This window comes from Ursus maritimus, unplaced genomic scaffold (genome assembly GCF_017311325.1).
Source record: "Ursus maritimus isolate PB19 unplaced genomic scaffold, ASM1731132v1 scaffold_7, whole genome shotgun sequence".
Lineage (NCBI taxonomy): Eukaryota > Metazoa > Chordata > Mammalia > Carnivora > Ursidae > Ursus > Ursus maritimus.
In genome coordinates this window covers 38,217,305-38,234,868 of record NW_024426885.1, presented here as the reverse complement: position 1 = coordinate 38,234,868, position 17,564 = coordinate 38,217,305, and the positions used below count along the sequence as shown (strand labels likewise).

The window sequence follows — 17,564 nt, the reverse complement described above, 5'->3', positions numbered from 1 at the left end:
GTGACCAAGACCCTTGGGTTTCCAACAAAGGCCGCTGCGTGGGCGCCGAAATTACTAGTGAGCACTGGGGAGGACGTTTTCAGTTAAAGCCCGAGCATTGTCATCTTTTTTACTCACGGGGCACTGGTGTGTGGTCCTGCTGTTTGATTGGGCGTGGACTCTCAGAGCTCCACCGAGTTTTAGAAATCGGATCCGATGGTGAAGAGGAGAGGAACTTCTCTTTCAGTCGCTGCCGGCTGAAGGAGGATTTGCCTGCACCGAGGCCTTTCGGAAGCTCAGAGACTTCAGTGCTTCTGGGGTATGGGGGTGGCGGGGGTGGGGTGGGGGGCGGGGAAGAGGCTGATGGAAACACTTGCAGTTTCTGTTTTGTATCACCATCCCTAGTCCTGACCTCTGGACCTCCTCTCCCCTACTCTCAAAAGAAATCATTTTGGTGTTATTCGATCTGTGGGTCTTAATCTTTGTAGAAACAGATGGTTGTTTTAGAACCTGATATGTACCCTCTAGAAAAATGCAGGTAAAATCAGCCTGGGTTTTGAGTTTATGGGCCTCTGGTCCCCTCTTGAGAGGGGCTGTGCTAATCATTGTTGTCAGGGCTGTGGGATTTGGGGTAAAGAGATTGGGCTCTGCTGTCTATTTCCTGCATGACCTTGCCATGTTGCAACTGCTCTGGGCCTCAATTTCCCCACCTGCAAAAATGAGGGGACCAAAGATGACCAGAGATTCTTCAACTTGGCCATTGCATGAATCTGTGGAGAATAACCCATCCTTGGCCAGCTCAGGGCTTCCCTGTGGTCAGGAACCCCCCACTCCTGCATAGCCCACAGGTCTGGTCATCAAAGCCGAGGCCAATAACTGGTGCTTCTTAAAGTTTTTCAAAAACAGTGGGCAAAATTCAACATAGCCCTTAACCTCTGAGTATTCATTCCATGCCCAACGGGATAAATAAACACAGCACCAGGGTAACATACAATTTCCCTGGGGCTTTCCAGCACTTGAGAATGAATCATTTCTCTTATCTAGTTGATGCTATGTCTAGGACCAGGACTAGCCTGGAGTGATGATTGTGTTTGAGGAAGCAACTGATGTGCCTTGCCCTCCCACTATGTGCCGTGCGCTGTGCTAGTGCAATACGTTGGGGATCCCACACAATCCCCTCGACACCCCCAGGGAATGGGTATTTCCACCTGGATTTTACATGGAACACAAGTGTCCATCATCAGGGTCCTCAGTTTCCTCGGGAGGAGAACCATCTTTTCCTTTAGTTTTCAATGAAACTGTATTTGGTCTCCAGCTCATTTATGGTGGGTGTTTCGGATATTATTAGTTGCCAATCCATTATCCATTGTCTTCATTGGGAAAAAGAGAGGAAGGAAGGAATGGAACTGAAAAGGAAAAGAGTTGGGGTGCCTGGGTGGCTCAGTTGGTCAAGCGTCTGCCTTCGGCTCAGGTCCTGGGATCGAGTCCCGCACTGGACTCCCTGCTCAGCGGGGAGCTGCTTCTCCCTCTCCCTCCGCTCCTCCCCCTTGCTCATTCTCTGTTTCTCTCTCTCTCTCTCAAATAAATAAATAAAATCTTTGAGAAAATAAAAGGAAAAAAGTTGAGAGAGAGAGGGAGAGCCAGCAACTTGTTTGGAGCGTGCCATGCCAGCCCTAGTGACAGAACATGACCACTTGCATTTTTCATATGGTGCTTTGCAACAACCCAACCCTGAGTCATGAAATTAAGTTAGTGGATGATGTGACTTGTATTAAAAATAATGGAAGAGAAAATATCAGTTGATAGCACACAAAGTAAGTATAAGTTTTGTCTTATGAAACTTTTGTTTGCATTATGTATGTTTCGGTTACATGCATTAGGCTGATATGAAATGTGTTTCTCACTGTGGGCTATGGTCAAAAGTGTTTGAAAGCCACCAGGTCAATCTTGACAATCCTTTTCATGACTTTCCCAGCTTCCTTTGAAACTAGCAGGGCCATATGACCCACTTCTGGGTGAAGAGACAGGGAAAAGTGTTCTGGGGGTGGGGGCGAAGTCCACTTTTGCTTTCCTGGTAGAAGGAACAGATATGCCTTTCACTTGCCATTCTGTCTCAAATGTGGATATCACGTGTAATTTCTGGAGCACTGGCAGCTCTTTTGAGATCATGATAAAACATGTCCATATGCTAAGGTTGGTGGACCATAAAGATAAAAAGAGTCTGGGTCTTACTAACACCATGGAGCTCTTGTATCATGCCCGCACTGCCTCCTCTAGACTTGTCATGGAAAAAAATAGACCCCTATTTGTTTAAGCCAGAGATTCGTGTTTTCAATGAAGGGCCAGATAGTAAATACTTTGGCTAAGTGGGCTAAATGGTCTGTGTTGCAACTACTTAACTCTGCTGTTGTAGTTTGAAAGCATCCATAGGCCACATGTAAACCAAAGGGCTTGGCCATGACTCCGGTAAAACTATTTACAAAAATAGGCGGTGGGTCACATGTGACCCTAGGCTGTAGTTTGTTAACTCTTTTCCTAGATCATCTCGCCCTCTTTATTGACTCTCTGACCTCATCTCCTCCTATTTGCCCTCCTTCTCTCTGCTCTGGTGATACTCTTTTTCCTGCATAGGCCCATCCCACCACAGGGCCTTTGCACTTCCTGTTGCCTCAGCCTGGAAGGCTCTTCCCCCACATGTCCACAGGACATGTTCCTTCACCTTCTTCAGGTCTTTATTCACAATTCACCTTCTCTTCAAGGTCTTTCTTGGTCCCCTAACTAAAATGCTTCTCACTGGCTCGTACATTCTACTCTCTGGCAAGCTGTGTGTTTCACTTCTTTATCATGAGCTCCTGGAGGGAGGAGACTCATTAAGACTGTTTCTGTTGCGTTAGATATTGACTCTGCCTGGAATGGGTAGTGTTTAACCAATATCTGGTGTATGATCCCCGCCCCCCCTTTCTGCCAGATTCGGGAAAGAAAACAGACTCAGGGAGGTTCAATACCCCATCCAAGCGGACACAGTGAATAAAGTGGTAGAATCTGGGTTTGCACTCTGGTGGTCCCAGGGGGTCATGTTTGTGCCACCAAGGAGTGAGGGTAAAACAACACCTATCTCTGTTGGAAGGTCGGACCTCAGGGGAGCTGAGGCCACACAGAAGTCTCTGCAAGACTTCTCACCCTGGTGCATCACCCCAGTAGAGGGGGCCGGTGGGAGTCCACTAAGGAATGGGGCATTATCCTGTTCGTCTTGGCAGTTTCACTTTTTCTAGCATTCTTGCCTCAGAAAGTCTTTAGAAAAGTCATTATTTTGTGGACAGTACAGACTGACTTGTAAGATCCATAAAAAGCCAAATGGAAACACTCACGATCCAACATTTTTAGTCAAGAAAGAACGACAAGAATAAATTTGTGTTTGAGTTGCAAGGGGTTACATGTAAAGGAGCCCGCGTCTGATAGAACACACGTGACTTCTTGCACCAGATAAGGCTGCCACTGGGGACGGGTGCAGGGCTCTGCTTTTGCTCGTGGCTTCTGGGCACCAGTGTCCTGTTCCAAGAAGGCTGAGAAATTACCTTCTTTCCTCCGGTGCCTCGAGAGGCAAGTCATGAGAATGCCAGGGTATAATCACATGTTGTTGAGATGTAATTTAGGTTTCTCCGAGTCTTGAAAAATAGGTTTATATGATTTAACATAAATGCTATTAATAATGAGGATCATTTTCAAGGCCATTCTCTGAAAACAGTAAAGGGGAGTTTGAGTGAAAACTGCTGGTTAACTGCCTGGATGACTTGGTATGATTTTTTTCCCTTGACTGTCTCTGACATAAGATTCAGAACAAGTGAATTTTAAAGCAGTTTTTCAAAGCCTTCATGATTTCAAATGTATGTTCTTGAGAAAACAATTGAATGATTGCACTCGACTGAGGTCTGTAAGATCCAGTTTAAACCAAACAGCTTTTCTTTGCCTTTAATGGGCTCTGTTTTATGAAACCCACCAGCAGGAAGAGGCCACTTAGAGAATGCTTCTTGTACCACTTGCTTTGATGGATTCCTTGGGTAGTGAGGTCATGCCATTGCATAATGTTGATACAGAAGGATTTGCCGTCAGTTTTCAGATGACTTCTCAAATAAGCCGCACACCATCTCCCCTTCTTTCCTATGTGAAATGGTTTTCATTGACTCCATTTGTTAGCATATAAATAATAACTTCAGGTTAATATAGGGAACTCTACAACCCATGCAGGCTGGCTGAAAATGAGAATTTATTCGCCAAACAGACATCAATTTGTGTAACGTATGCCACATAACTGACTTCTGGTTAAACGGACACATACATAGATGCACATATACACACACGCACACGTGCACTTTCCCTATGAAGTATTATTTGTCCTTTATGGTTAGGTTTTGGAAAACTTTCATATCCCATGTCAGAAAATTCTTAAGGGCTTAGGCACAGGGTTTTCTAGGAGGGAGAGAGCTTGCTTTAAAAGGTGAGATAGCTAAAAATTGCTCCTGAAACTTCCTTTTGGGGAAAAATATTGGCTTAGCTCAAGCCCTTTCTCTACTTGGTCTTGAGAAAAGGATGTCACTGTCCCTAAGTCTGCTCTAAAGACATGTGAGGACAAGGATGTCATGAACATCTCTAGGCAGAGAGCATAAGGAGGTCTGGTTTGTAATGGGTCAAAGGTCTTTCCCTTCACCTTTTCTTCCCTGGTTTCCTGACAGTGAATATATATACATATAAATATGATTTCGGTTCATCCAACAGTACAAACCAGAAGGCTGAAGAAGGGACATCTTTTCCCTTCCTTAGGCTTTCGCTGCCTTCCCAGGCCTCCCGCAGATCTATGTCACCTCGCCACCCACACTTCACACACCTTGCCACCTTCTACTTGGCTCTGCTCCTGGAGGATGCTGACGATGTGGGGCTGCCAGAAACTCGATGATCATGAGTGGACATCGTAATGGCCACAAGTTGCTAACATCTCAGAAATAAGGTAAAATAACTATGACAATGCAAGATGTCTGAATATATTAATTGTCAAACAACTCAAATTTCAATAACAGGAAATGACTTCATGCTCTTCAGTATTTCGATTCATTTAAGAAATGGCAAGACTATGGGGCGCCTGGGTGGCACAGCGGTTAAGCGTCTGCCTTCGGCTCAGGGCGTGATCCCCGCGTTATGGGATCGGGCCCCACATCAGTAAATAAAAAAAATAAAATCTTAAAAAAAAAAAAAAAAAAAAGAAATGGCAAGACTGTTGGCCGGACACGGCCTGACACAGTACAAGGGCAGGAGGGTTTATGAAAGGACAGTTTCTCCAAGTATAACGTCTTACGTAAGGATTTCCCTCTACAGAGAGTCTGGTGTTGCTTGGGAACCAGAATTCCTATGAACAGCCAGATACCGACTGAGATCCAAGGCGGCAAAATAATAAACGATTAAGACCTTCCCTCAAGCCAGGATATTAAACAGCCAAAGGAAGTGGAGGCTTTCCAGATGGAAAAGAAAGGAACCTTGAGAGAGAGAGAGCACAGAGCATTTGCGCAAACAAGGGCCATTTGTCCAGTTCCTGGGCTTTGTATTTCAAAGAAGACCATCCTCAGGGCACTCTGGGGAGACTCCCCAGCCAGAGAATGTGGCTGCTGCTGTGTTCTGGAAGGAAGGACAGCCCTCTAGCTCTTCTCCCAAGCATGCAGTTTCTAAGGAATGTGAAACATCCTCAACGGGAAAGGGGCGCGCGGGCCAGACTTGACCCGTTAACCTTGTGTTTAAAAAGATGTTTCAGCGGGGTTGGCCTCACCTCTGAACCTGCCCTCAGAGCCACCCCTGTTTAGTTCTTGGTGTGCCGGGGGCTAGCTTCCCCAAGTTTCCTTCCCAGCCTCTGGAACTGTGAACTCGAGATCTGTGTGTCTAAGGCAGGGTCATGCCCTATAATAAACGTCTTAGGTTTTGTGTCCATTGGGGAATCGTCTCTGGCATCTCACATTGGAAACTCCCTCTCGGCATAATAAACAGGATGTCAACCTTACAGCTGGGACAGAATTAGAGCAATCAGTGTATTTGTCACAGTTCTCCAGAGAAATTGATAGCCAGATAGATAGATATGAGAGAGAGAGAAAGAGAGATATTGAGATTTATTTTAGGGAAGTGGCTCACGTGATTGTGGGGCCTGACAGGTCCTAAATCTCTTGGGCAGGCCGGCAAGCTGGAGACTCAGATAAGACTTGATATTGCAGTCTGGAGTCTAGAATCTGCAGGCTAGCACACCGGAAGCGCAGGCGGGGGTTCTCCGTTACAATCTTGAGGCAGAATTGCATCTTCCTTGGGAAACCTCTGTCTTTCCTGCAAGGCCTCCAACTGACTGGGTGAGCCCATCCCGTTCTGGAGGAAGGTAATCTGTTTTACTGGAAGTCTACTGATTTAAATGTTAATCACATCTCAACAAACACCTTCACAGCAGCATTTAGACTGGTATTTGACCATGGAATGGGGTGCCATGGCTTAGCCAAGTGGACACAGAAAACTAACCGTCACAATCAGTGAGTTTGGCCAACAGTTTATACCCCATCTTGTCCTTCTGAGGACAGACTCTGTGGCAGATACTGGGCATTCGAAGACTCTTCAGGATGTGACGTGCCTTCTTTCCCAGGGATTTCATGTTTTAATGTACCTATGTAATCTGTGGCGATTTTTGAGGAAATTTGCTTCTCTATTGGCCAAATTGGTCTAAATTAGAAGTTGGCAAACATTTTCAGTAAAGGGCCAGAGAATAACTATTTTCGTATTTGTAGACCACACCATTTCTCTTACCACAACTCAAGCTATAGATAATCTGAAATGAATGGTGTGGTTGTGTTCCAATAAAACTGTATTTAGAAAAACAGGCAGAGGGCCGCCTGATTTGGTCCATGGGTAAAGATTGAGTTTGGGGTGATATTAGACCTTTTCTCCCTGCGAAACCTGGCACAAGGGGTGGGGAAACTACACCCTGGGTTGGGAAGCTTTCAGCTGTGAGGAGTAAAAAACTCAAAGTGGGTTTTAACATCTCATATAATAAAAAAAAGCCCAGGAATGGGTAGTTCCGGGGTTAAGTCTAGGTCCCAAAGGCATCTTCAAGAACCAAAGTTCTTCCCACCTCCGTACTCTGTCATCTTCAGCATATCGGTCTAGTTCTCCCTGGTATTTGCAAATGGTTCCTGTATTTCCTGGCAGACATGACCACGTTCAATGGAAGAAGAAAAAGGGTGTGCTCCAGTGCAGCTCATTTTAGTAGCAAAGAAGCCTTTTCCAGGAGGTACTGGGCCATCTCCCTCAGCTCCCACTGGCCAGAATGAGGTTGTGAGCATGCTACCGAGGTTGGACCCTCTGTGACTGGCTGGGTGAAACGCATGGTGGCCAAGGGGATGAAGGTCGATTAACCATGAAAATTCAGGCTCTACCAGCAAGCCCGCCATTAACGGTGTCCCTGGGAACAAGCCCAGTAATGCCTACAGTCACTGCCGAGCCCTAGAAGAAGCCAGCAATGCCTGCGGTAAATTCTGGGTCTATCACAAGAGGGGGGCCGAGAGGGGGGCCAGAGTGGGGGCAAATTGCTGCCGTGTGATAAGTGAGCAGAGTTTGAAAGGAAAGAAGGAGGGAAACAGTCTGGAGAGTCAGGGGAGCGGGTTTCCTCTGTGAAGTGCCACGTAAAGGGGCTGGGTGGGCCCAGTGGAGGCTCTGGTTAACTGTGAGGGAACCCTGGCTAGAGAAAGGGAGCCCCCCAAGCCAGAAAAATGGGAACTGAAAATGTCCCTGGAGGAATGAAGAGTGCCCAGGGGACCTGCGGTCAGCAGGCTCCCCCCTCCCTCACCCGGTTGCTAGGAAAGTCTAGGCCAACAAACTCCAGGCTCAGGGGAGGGGCAAGAAGCCCTGGGAGGCTGTGGGGCTGGTGTCAAAATGACGTTGTCTTAGCTATTCCTCCTTGCGTGGGGGGGTGACCCTGCCGAGGCTGGGGTTTTTATTCTGGATTTGGAGGCAGCCCATGCAGGAGGGCTGAACACAGCTCCCAGGCTCTGCTGGGCCTAGCTCTGCTCCGGCCCATCAGCCACCAGGGAAATCCAAAAACTGCCAGCACCCACCCTCCCCCGTGTGATAGCCCGATGCTGATCAGGTTGGGGTGCGGGGTGCAGAAGAGCCCGTCTAGCCCTTTCCTTCCCTTTCCTTTCCTTCCCTTTCCTTTCCTTTCCTTTTTTTTCAAGAAAAATTCAATTGTTTTTTAATGATACACGATAATGGATAATACACAAGCTTCATTCTTATCTATAGTTCTATCCGGTACCATAATTCAATTTAGACACACTGCGTAGGATGTGACAACAATCATATTAATAACCAAATAACCTTCGTGACTTTGTTTGGATGACAGTTTTAACAGTGAACTCCAGGTCACAACACAGTAACCATCACCAAGGTTTCGGAAGACAATGGCTTCTCTGCCCAAGCAGGTTGTAAATACGTTTTGAATGGAACTTGGCAGCCCCTGAAGGGATTCTAACTGTTGGGATCATTTGTCAGGACAGCTTCAGAGCGGACTGAGTCTGCGGAGGTGAGGGTGCTTAGTGCTCAGGAGAGAAACCACGCCCAGGCATGTGAGCGCAAGGGTGAAAAATGAGGTAAACCGAGTCACAACCAAAGTGGGGAGCTGGTTTTCTGCCTTGATCCACTTGACTCGGTTCTCCCCACTCTCTGACTTTCTTGACCCCTCCCTGTCCCTTGCCTCCTCTCCTTCGATCCCTGGGAAAAATTAGTTTCAGATGACTTGATTGGAAGGGATCTTAGGGTCATCTGCTCCATACTCTTCTCATTCAGAAGATGAGGGGGGAGAGGCCCAGAGGAAGGGGCACGATCGAGGCCATGGCCGTGAGGTCTGTGGCCAGTCTCAGACTTTGGTTTCCTGATGTCACTGAGAATTCAGGCTCTGGAACCTGAAATGGATGCTGGCTCTACCGAGTCTTAGCTGTATGGCTTGTGCAAGGCCCTAAATTCTTCATGCCGTGGTTCCTCGTCTGTAATATGTGATCGTAACAGACCCTGTCTTAGACGCTGTGAGGATCACAGGATATGAAACCTACAAAGAACCGAACGCCTGGCACACACTCAGGTCTCAGTTCTCTCAGTCGTTCCATTCATCATTGTCGACGCCACTCTTTGCCTTATACTCTTTCTGCTGCACAGAAATCTCCTTTGTTATGTTTGGAAAATAGACCTACAGGCTTCAGACTCTGATGGCTTGGCCACGCTTCCCTTGTCTCAGGATGGACAGTTACGTGCCTGATAATATTCTAGTCCTACTTTTGAAGCTCAACACAGATCCACCTTCATAGATCTCCTTCTGAGTTCATCTCCCACGGCACACTGTGTGCAATTTCATTGTCATGCTTATATCTGCCTCGTGTCAGCCACACTTACGGTCCATCGATGGGATCAGACAGCGTGCCTGACTCACTCCTTCAGCCCAGCACTTTGCACGGTGCTTGGTTCACCAGTAGGTGCTTAATGAGTATTTGTTGAGTTAAATTGACTTTTGTCTCTAGCAACCTATTTCTTAAGTTTCTGTTGGTGCTGCTGGTTTCAAAGACAGGAGCCGTGTTCCACTCTGGAAAGAGGAACCCAAGACTTCAGGGCTATGAATATCTCAGCGAGCTTCCTGGGAACGGGAAACTGAAGTGATAGCGAGCTGTTGCACCCTCGTCCCACTCAGAGCCATGTGCAGCCTCACACGGAAGCGGCTGGTTAGGGACAAATGATTCAACACAGGCATTGCCCGTCCACTTTACTTGTTATCTTCTCTTTAAAGGGAAATGTGATTTGAGACTCGCAGAGGCTTTCAGTATCTATTAGGTGGTGAATATTCCATCGGAGGGGCTCTTGCACCTGCCCCAGTATATTCCCAGGATACTTCTCTGGTTCTAATGCTCCCCTCTTTCCCATATCATTGTCCTAAGAGATTATGCAAATTTCCAGAAGCCCGCACTGTACAAAACATTGCACAGCTTATCTTTAGACTCAGAATTGGATTTCCCTTGGGCCCACTCTGAGGTCTGGGCAAATGTTCCCTGTGAACGTGCACAGCTGGGCGTCTCTCCCTGATGGAGCCGGCAGGACTTTTGGAGATGACTTAATTCCCTCGGGCCCCAAATCTCAGCAGAGCCCAATGGGAATATACTCGTGGCCTCCTGGAAGCTTCTTTCTATGAAGCTGTTTTCACCCTTGTCATAATATGAAATTGGAAGTATGATGTTTCACTTAAATGAAACTTGGCTTCTCCAAATTCCCCTTCTCTTCTGTGCAAAGGTCTTGACTCATCAGTTCTTCCTTCTTCTCGGAACAATGATAAGATAACCAGCCAGGGAGATCCCATGGGAGCAGCCCCTATCCAGCCAATGGGGACAGTCCCCCCGTGTCTCCCAAGAGCCTGACGTTGCCTTTCCTCCCGGGGTGGTCAAAGAACTGACTCTCCACCTGCCAGCCAGCAGCTGTCGAGACTCTGGCTGAGCTTCAGGCTGGATAACTGACCAGTTTACAGAGAAAGCTTGAAAGTTTGTGCAGGCAGGGAATGGAGCAAGAGGTTTTCCCATTTGGACTTATTAATGAGTATGTTTTCTCTGAGAGATTAGTAAGGAGTGGGATTGCATAGGACCCCAGGATTTCCTAGGATAAGCATGTCATTGGCAAGGGATAGCTCTAGGCTGAGCTGAAAGGAGTGGGTGGGACTGACAGCCCCAGAGAGAGCTGCCTCCCAGCAGAGTTGACCAAGGAGGGAGCAGAGGATACCAGAGCCCCTGCAGGCACCCATGTTCCAGAAAAGGAGCATTCAAGGGGACCAGGGAGCTGATATTTACTGAGTCCTTGCCAGCTACCAGCTAATTCTTGGAAGTTGATGCTATTATTATCCCCTCTTTACTAATGGGGAAGTAGAGGCTCAGAGGGGCTCATATGAACTCTGGCCACATAGCTGGTGAAAAGCAGATCCAGGGTTCAAGCCCAGGTCCTGTGCACTTGATGGTCAACGTTCTCATCAGTGCACAACGTTTCTTCAAGGTATGGCAGAAAAAAGTCAGGAGTGAAGCTTCTGGCAGCTTGAGGAGCTCAGGGGAGCCTCTCCCTTATAAAATAACCACTTAACTAGAGAAAACTGTAAATATCAATTATTTAAAATCTCTGGAAATTGTCTTCAAAGCTTACAGCAAATGGAGAAACACTCATTTAAGAATATCTACTAAATCTTGGTGAGAACAGGGAGGGTCTATGGCATTTGAACCATGACCTGCCCCCTTCTCCCCTCTCAGCTCCATCTCATGGAAACTCTACGCCGGTACTCTACCCTGGGCAGGTATGGCCGATAACACAGGCCATACCTCTCCCTCGGATTCCCAGTCTAGGTTACAGTTTTGCCCCCAAAGGGGAAAGATGTTGGTGTTTCTCATCTTCACAGCCCTGTGTTGCAGAAGTTCTATCCTGAGGGGGCACCGCCAAGATGACCCAGGCTCCCTTCTTCCATGGAGCCCCCACTCCCCTAGCAGAAAGTCTGCTCCAGGTACAGTGGACTGAGAACACTGGGACCTCAACGGCCACACCCCACTCACTCCCCGGATGGAGGCTCCACGCTGGGAGAGGCAAACTGAGAGTACTGGGGCTGTCTCATCTCAGCACCTACTTGTAGAATGGGGTGTCACTCTGGGGAAACAGATAACTGTCCCCATCTCTGGCTCCTGAGCCGTGGTACAGATGTTCTATCCAGGGAGAAAGCAGACAGTAAGGATGAAGAACTCACAGGTCTGTCTCAAGGGACAGATTTTATTTAGAACAGAATGTGGAGAATTCCATGCATGGGGGGAGGGGAGCAATTGAAAATAATGGCGATCTTGGTAGAGAGCGATTTAAAGGATGCTCATTACTCCACGGCATTAGCAGCAACAAGCAAAAGAGAGGAACAGCTAGGAGTTTGCTAGAGAATTGGGTAAAGAGACAGCCAAGAAGAGCTTTCTTGGGATCTCAGTCAAGTCTGGGAGTCAGGAAGGCTGTGTGTATTTCTTAGGCTGCTCCCACTCACACGATCATCAGGGGGTGGGGCAGACTTGAAATCACTTCCCCGTTCACACACAGATCCATCAACAAATGGTAGATGCCTCACTGGCACGAAAGGCTTAAGCACCAAATGCTGGGCTAGTAGCAACTCCTAGAAAGCCAGGCTCACAAATATAGTCACACATAGGCCTGATAGCCTGGCACACAGCTTTGTGTGTCCAAACGTGTCCCCTCTCAGGAGTGGCTGGGGAGGAAACATTCAAGCTACTGTTTCCTGGCTAAATGTGGGGGGAAATGTAAATTTCTAGAACTGTGATAGAAGTCTCCAAGTCTTACACACACACACACACACACACACACACACACACACTGGTGAAGGGTAAGTATCTAACTGGTCAAAGGCACTTAAGCACATCTTTTGACCAATAAATGGCTTATGCTGACCCAGGCGAGACCCCTAGAAGGTGGCTAAAAAATCGAACACAAGGAAAAGAAAACCTGAGCAGGGACCTAAGAGGCTGAACACTGGGGGAAAGTGGATTGACTTCACAGAATTAGCCCAGCCACGTTAGTAGGCAAACACTGACAAGAGATAAACAAATGAATAAACAAAAACGAGCGACTCAGGCAGGGAAGGAGGAGAACCAGTTTCCAGGGTAGTTATCGTAGATGACCTAAAATGTCCAGTTGTTAGGAAAATCACACCATGCACATGTGACACACAGGGGGAGAAAGCAGGCAATAGACACAGTGTTTGAGGGGGTCCAGAAGTGGGACTTGGTGACAAAGACTTCCAGGCAGCTATTTATTATAAATATGTTCAAAGGAAAACATGGAAAAAATTGAAATCATACCAAGTGTGTTTTCCAACCACAATGAAATTGAAATTGAATTAGATTATGTGTAAATTAAATAACATATTCCTAAAGGGCCAGTGGGCCAAAGAGGAAATCAAAGGAAACTAGAAAATACTTTCAGATGAGTAAAAACAAAAACTCCACATATTAAATCGTACAGGACTCAGCTAGAGCAGCACTCAGAGACAAATGTATAGCTGTGAATGTATACATTAAAAAATAAGAAATACCTCCTATCACAACCTAACTTCTACTTGAAAAACACAGAAGAGCAAACTAACAGCAAAATTAGCCTAGGGAAGAAAGGTGAAAGGTTAGAACAGAAATACATGAAATAGAGAATAGAAAAACCATAAAGAAAAATCAATGAAATCAAATGTTGGGTTTTTTTAGAAGTTCAAAAAAATTGACAATCCTTTAGCTAGAATGACCAAGCAAAACAGCGAGAAGACTCAAATTACAGAAATGAAGGTGACTATAATGTAATATTACGAACAACATGACGCCGACAAATTAGAGAACTCGGATGAAATTCCTAACAAGGTGACAGATGTGTTCATTAACTTGACTGTGGAAATAATTTTACAATGGATATGTAAATTAAGTCATCACATTGTCCACTTAAATATATGTAATTTTATTTGTCAATTGGACCTCAAAAAAGCTGAGAAAAAAAGGAAAACCATTCCAGTTACAAAAGCATGAAAAAAATATAAAATATTTAGGAATAATTTTAACAAAGAAGGGTAAAGCTTGCACATAACATTGAAAGAGATTGAAGACGATCTAAATAAATGGAAAGGCACCATATATTGGGTTGGAAGAATTAACATTATGAAGATGGGAATGCTCTCAAAATTGGTCTACAGAGTCCATGAAATCCCTATCAAAATCCCAGCTGGCTTTTTTTTTTTTTTTTTTGCAAAAATTGACAAGCTGATCTTAAAATTCATCTGGAAATATGAGGGACCTTAAATAGCCAAACCATCTTGAAAAAGAATAAAGTTGGGGACTCACACTTCCTAGTTTCAAAACATACTTACTACGAAGTTACAGTGATCTGAACTGTGGTGAAGTCAGAAGGACAGATACACAGATCAACGGAATAGAATTACAAGTGCAGAAATTTTTGGTCTATAAATTTTCAACAAAGGTGCCAAGACAATTAAATTCAACAAATGGTGTTGGGACAACTGGATAGCCACAGGTAAAAGAATTAAGTTAGACTCCACATCACACCACGCACAAAAATTACCCCCAAACTGGGGGCGCCTGGGTAGCGTAGTCGTTAAGCGTCTGCCTTCGGCCCAGGGCGTGATCCTGGCGTTCTGGGATTGAGTCCCACATCGGGCTCCTTGGCTGGGAGCCTGCTTCTTCCTCTCCCTCTCCCCCTGCTGTGTTCCCTCTCTCGCTGGCTGTCTCTCTGTCACATAAATAAATAAAATCTTAAAAAAAAAAAAATTACCCCCAAACTGATATTTCTAGGTTTAAGGACCCAAACTATAAAACTCTTATAAGAAAATATGGGAATAAACCATGACCTTTGGTTAGGCAATGGCCTTTTAGATTTGGCCACAAAAGAATAAGCAACCAAAGAACAGAAATAGATAAATTGGACTTCACCAAAATTAAACCCTTTGTGTTTCAAAGGAAACTATCAAGAAAGTGAAAAGGCAACCCACAGAATGGAAGAAAATATTTGTAAATCATTTATCTGGTAGGGTCTAGTATCTGGAATGTGTAAGAAATTCTTACGACTCAAAATTGAAAGACGACCAAATTTTAAAAAGGCAAAGCGTTTGAGTAGACACGTCTCAAAGAAGATACTCAAATAATCAATAATAACATGAAAAGATGCTCAAGCCCGTGAGTCATTGGGGAAACGCATATCAAAACCGTAATGAATGGATGACTGTAATAAAAAAGACGGGCAGTAGCCAGCGTCGGCGAGAATGTGAGAAATCAGAGCCCTCATACACTGTACGGCAATGTGAAATGATGCCGCACCTTTGGAAAACAGGTTGGCAGCTTTGCAAGAAGTTAAACGTTGAGTTACCGTTTGGCCCGGCAATTCCACCCCTAGGCGTATGTCTAAGAGAGATGAAAATACATATCCACGCTCAGCGTGAAAGTTCCCGACAGCATCGTTCATGACAGGCGCAAAGTGTAAAGAGTCCAAGTGTCATCAACAGCTGAATAGATGAACACAATGGGACGTACACGTGTAATGCAGTATTATTCAGCCACAAAAAGGAGTAACACAGGATACATGTGACAACAGGGATGAACCTTAAAAATAGTGTGTTAACTGAACAAAGCAAGTAACAAAAGGCCACATATTATATGATTCCATTTATATGAAATGTTTAGAATAGGAATATCTGTAAAGACAGAAAGTGGATTAGTGGTTGCTTTGAGTGGGGTTGGGGTAGTGATCGCTAATGGGTACCAGGTTTTTTTGGGGGGGTGATGGAAATATTGTGAACTTAGATTGTGGTGAACTTGATTATGAATATACTAAAACCCATTTAATTGTACACTTTAAATTGGTGAATTTTATGGTGTGCGGATTATATCTCAATAAATATATTTTAAAAACAAGAAAAGAAAAGAAAAGAAAAGAAAAGAAAAGAAAAGAAAAGAAAAGAAAAGAAAAGAAAAGAAAAACATCCCTTAAGGTTGATGGGGGACAGAGAGGACATACTGGATGGCCCCCAGAGCCCGGCTTTTCTTGATCGAGGACCCACTGGGGCTCTCTGTGTAAGCTGGAAGGTGGTGGCTATGCTCTTCCCAGGCTCAAGCCCTGGAATCTGGAGGGAAGAAAGGAACTCTTGGACCTGCACTGGCCTTGCTGCCGAGACATATTTTGGTGGTGTTTCCTCAGGGCTTCCTTACTTTGGGACCTCCTCACAGTGCACCCACACACAGCGTGAGGCCCCATGGTGATGGGCACGTGCACCCACCTGGGTGATCCGTAATCTAAACAGCACTTTCCCCATCCTTCTCGGTTGAGTCATTGCACCAATTCTGAGAGAAGTGCTGTTATTCCCACGTAATAGGGGAACCTGAGACCAGAGAGGTGGAGAAGGTTGCCCAAGGCCAATCAGCATGTTAGGAGCAGCGCCAATGATCCCAACCCAATGCTGTGTCTACTTCCCATCGCTCTGTTCCATGTCTACGCAACGTCTGCTCACTTTCTGCTGAGAAAGGGAAAAGGACAGGATAGGCTCAGCCCTTCTGGTCTGTGTTTCTCCTCAGGGATAAGGGTCATCACCACATCTTTATAGAGATAACAGTGCATAGGGATGTGGCTGTAGAGTGTCTTCGGCCGAGGATCAAATGGGGACACGTGGTGCTCACCTGCTGATCAGGACGTGCCACTTTCCTGTCTGCTCTACCGACAGAGGTGAGGGCTCCAGGCTGTTTAATGATCCCATCCCAGCTTTGCTGTGGCCGTTGTTGGCAGCAATAGCATGTTTGAGAGCTTTACTTTGTAAGCTGGGGAAGATCATAACTGTCCGAGCCTCTAATGCAAAGCCAGCAAACTCTTGCTTAACTGATGATGGGTACCCGGAAGCCCGATGTCTCAGGAGGGCAGGCACATCGTATCACCTGGAACTCCCAACGTGCGCCTTCCCTCTAAGACCCATCCCAAACAACGCTCTACTCCTCAGGTTGACAGAAATGTTTATTAAACAGCTCTGATAATACACTTCGGTATTTGCTTCTTGTGACCTGGTCAGCCGTCTCCACTCTGCTGGCTTGGGTTCTGAGAACAGAATGGAAATGTTGGGTTCCCCAGAAACCTGCCATGCCTGTGCCCATCACAGTCCCCTTCTGCATGTGACAGGTGCAGGGCCCCTGGCTCCTCTCCACGTGGGCTCCTTCTGTGCACAGGGGGCCCGCCTGGGACGCCTGGCCCATTAGGAATTGGGTGCGTTCCCGTCTACCAACACCCACATCTGTTCTCCACTCTCCCCTGACGGTGGGCCCTCGGACTCTGAAGCTCTTCCTTGGTGACGGTTCACCAGCTCCACAGCTTCTGTCATCGACTGCTCATGCGGACATATTTATTTATTTGTTCTCACTTGGTTTTACAGGAGAACTGGGTTATCATGGAAAGAGGGCTGCTCATTTGGGATACCTGTTGGATTTGGGCCCCAGACTGATCATCTGGGGGGGGTCCTGAGTCCCACACATTTGCAAAGTAACTCCTAGGGGATGTTGAAAAGTGTACAAGAATGAACACATTTCTTCTCTAGACCTTAAAGCATGTGCTCTAAGGTTGCTCTGCGGAACCTGGGTGCTTGCACACACACACACACACACACACACACTCTCACACACGCACACACACACACACGCACAGGCACACACAATGCACCCCCACACACTGGGAAACAATAAAACTGTCCCTTCAGATTGCCTGTTCATTGAGATTGCCTATGAAGAATCACTTGTCTGCTCTTCCTTGCAACTATCCCATGGACCAGAGGACACTTTTTAGAAACAAATACCATTTTGCAAATCTTTGAAGGAATATCTGATTGAAATTTCTTTGCTCTTTGTGGGTTAACTGTCACTTCCCTAGCCAAGCTAGCTGCCTGCCCACTTTCCTCCTATCCCTCCTCTTTCCCTCCTCTTCCCTCC

At 46.1% G+C, this 17,564-nt stretch overlaps 1 long non-coding RNA gene across 1 annotated transcript; it reads left to right on the top strand.

Moving 5' to 3' along the window:
• Window positions 1–121: 121 nt before the first annotated feature.
• On the top strand, window positions 122–5,426 carry LOC121101228. The gene is made up of 3 exons (XR_005833183.1): window positions 122–298; window positions 4,798–4,981; window positions 5,347–5,426. It is a non-coding gene; the product is annotated as an uncharacterized LOC121101228 (long non-coding RNA).
• The last annotated feature ends 12,138 nt before the right edge of the window (window positions 5,427–17,564 follow it).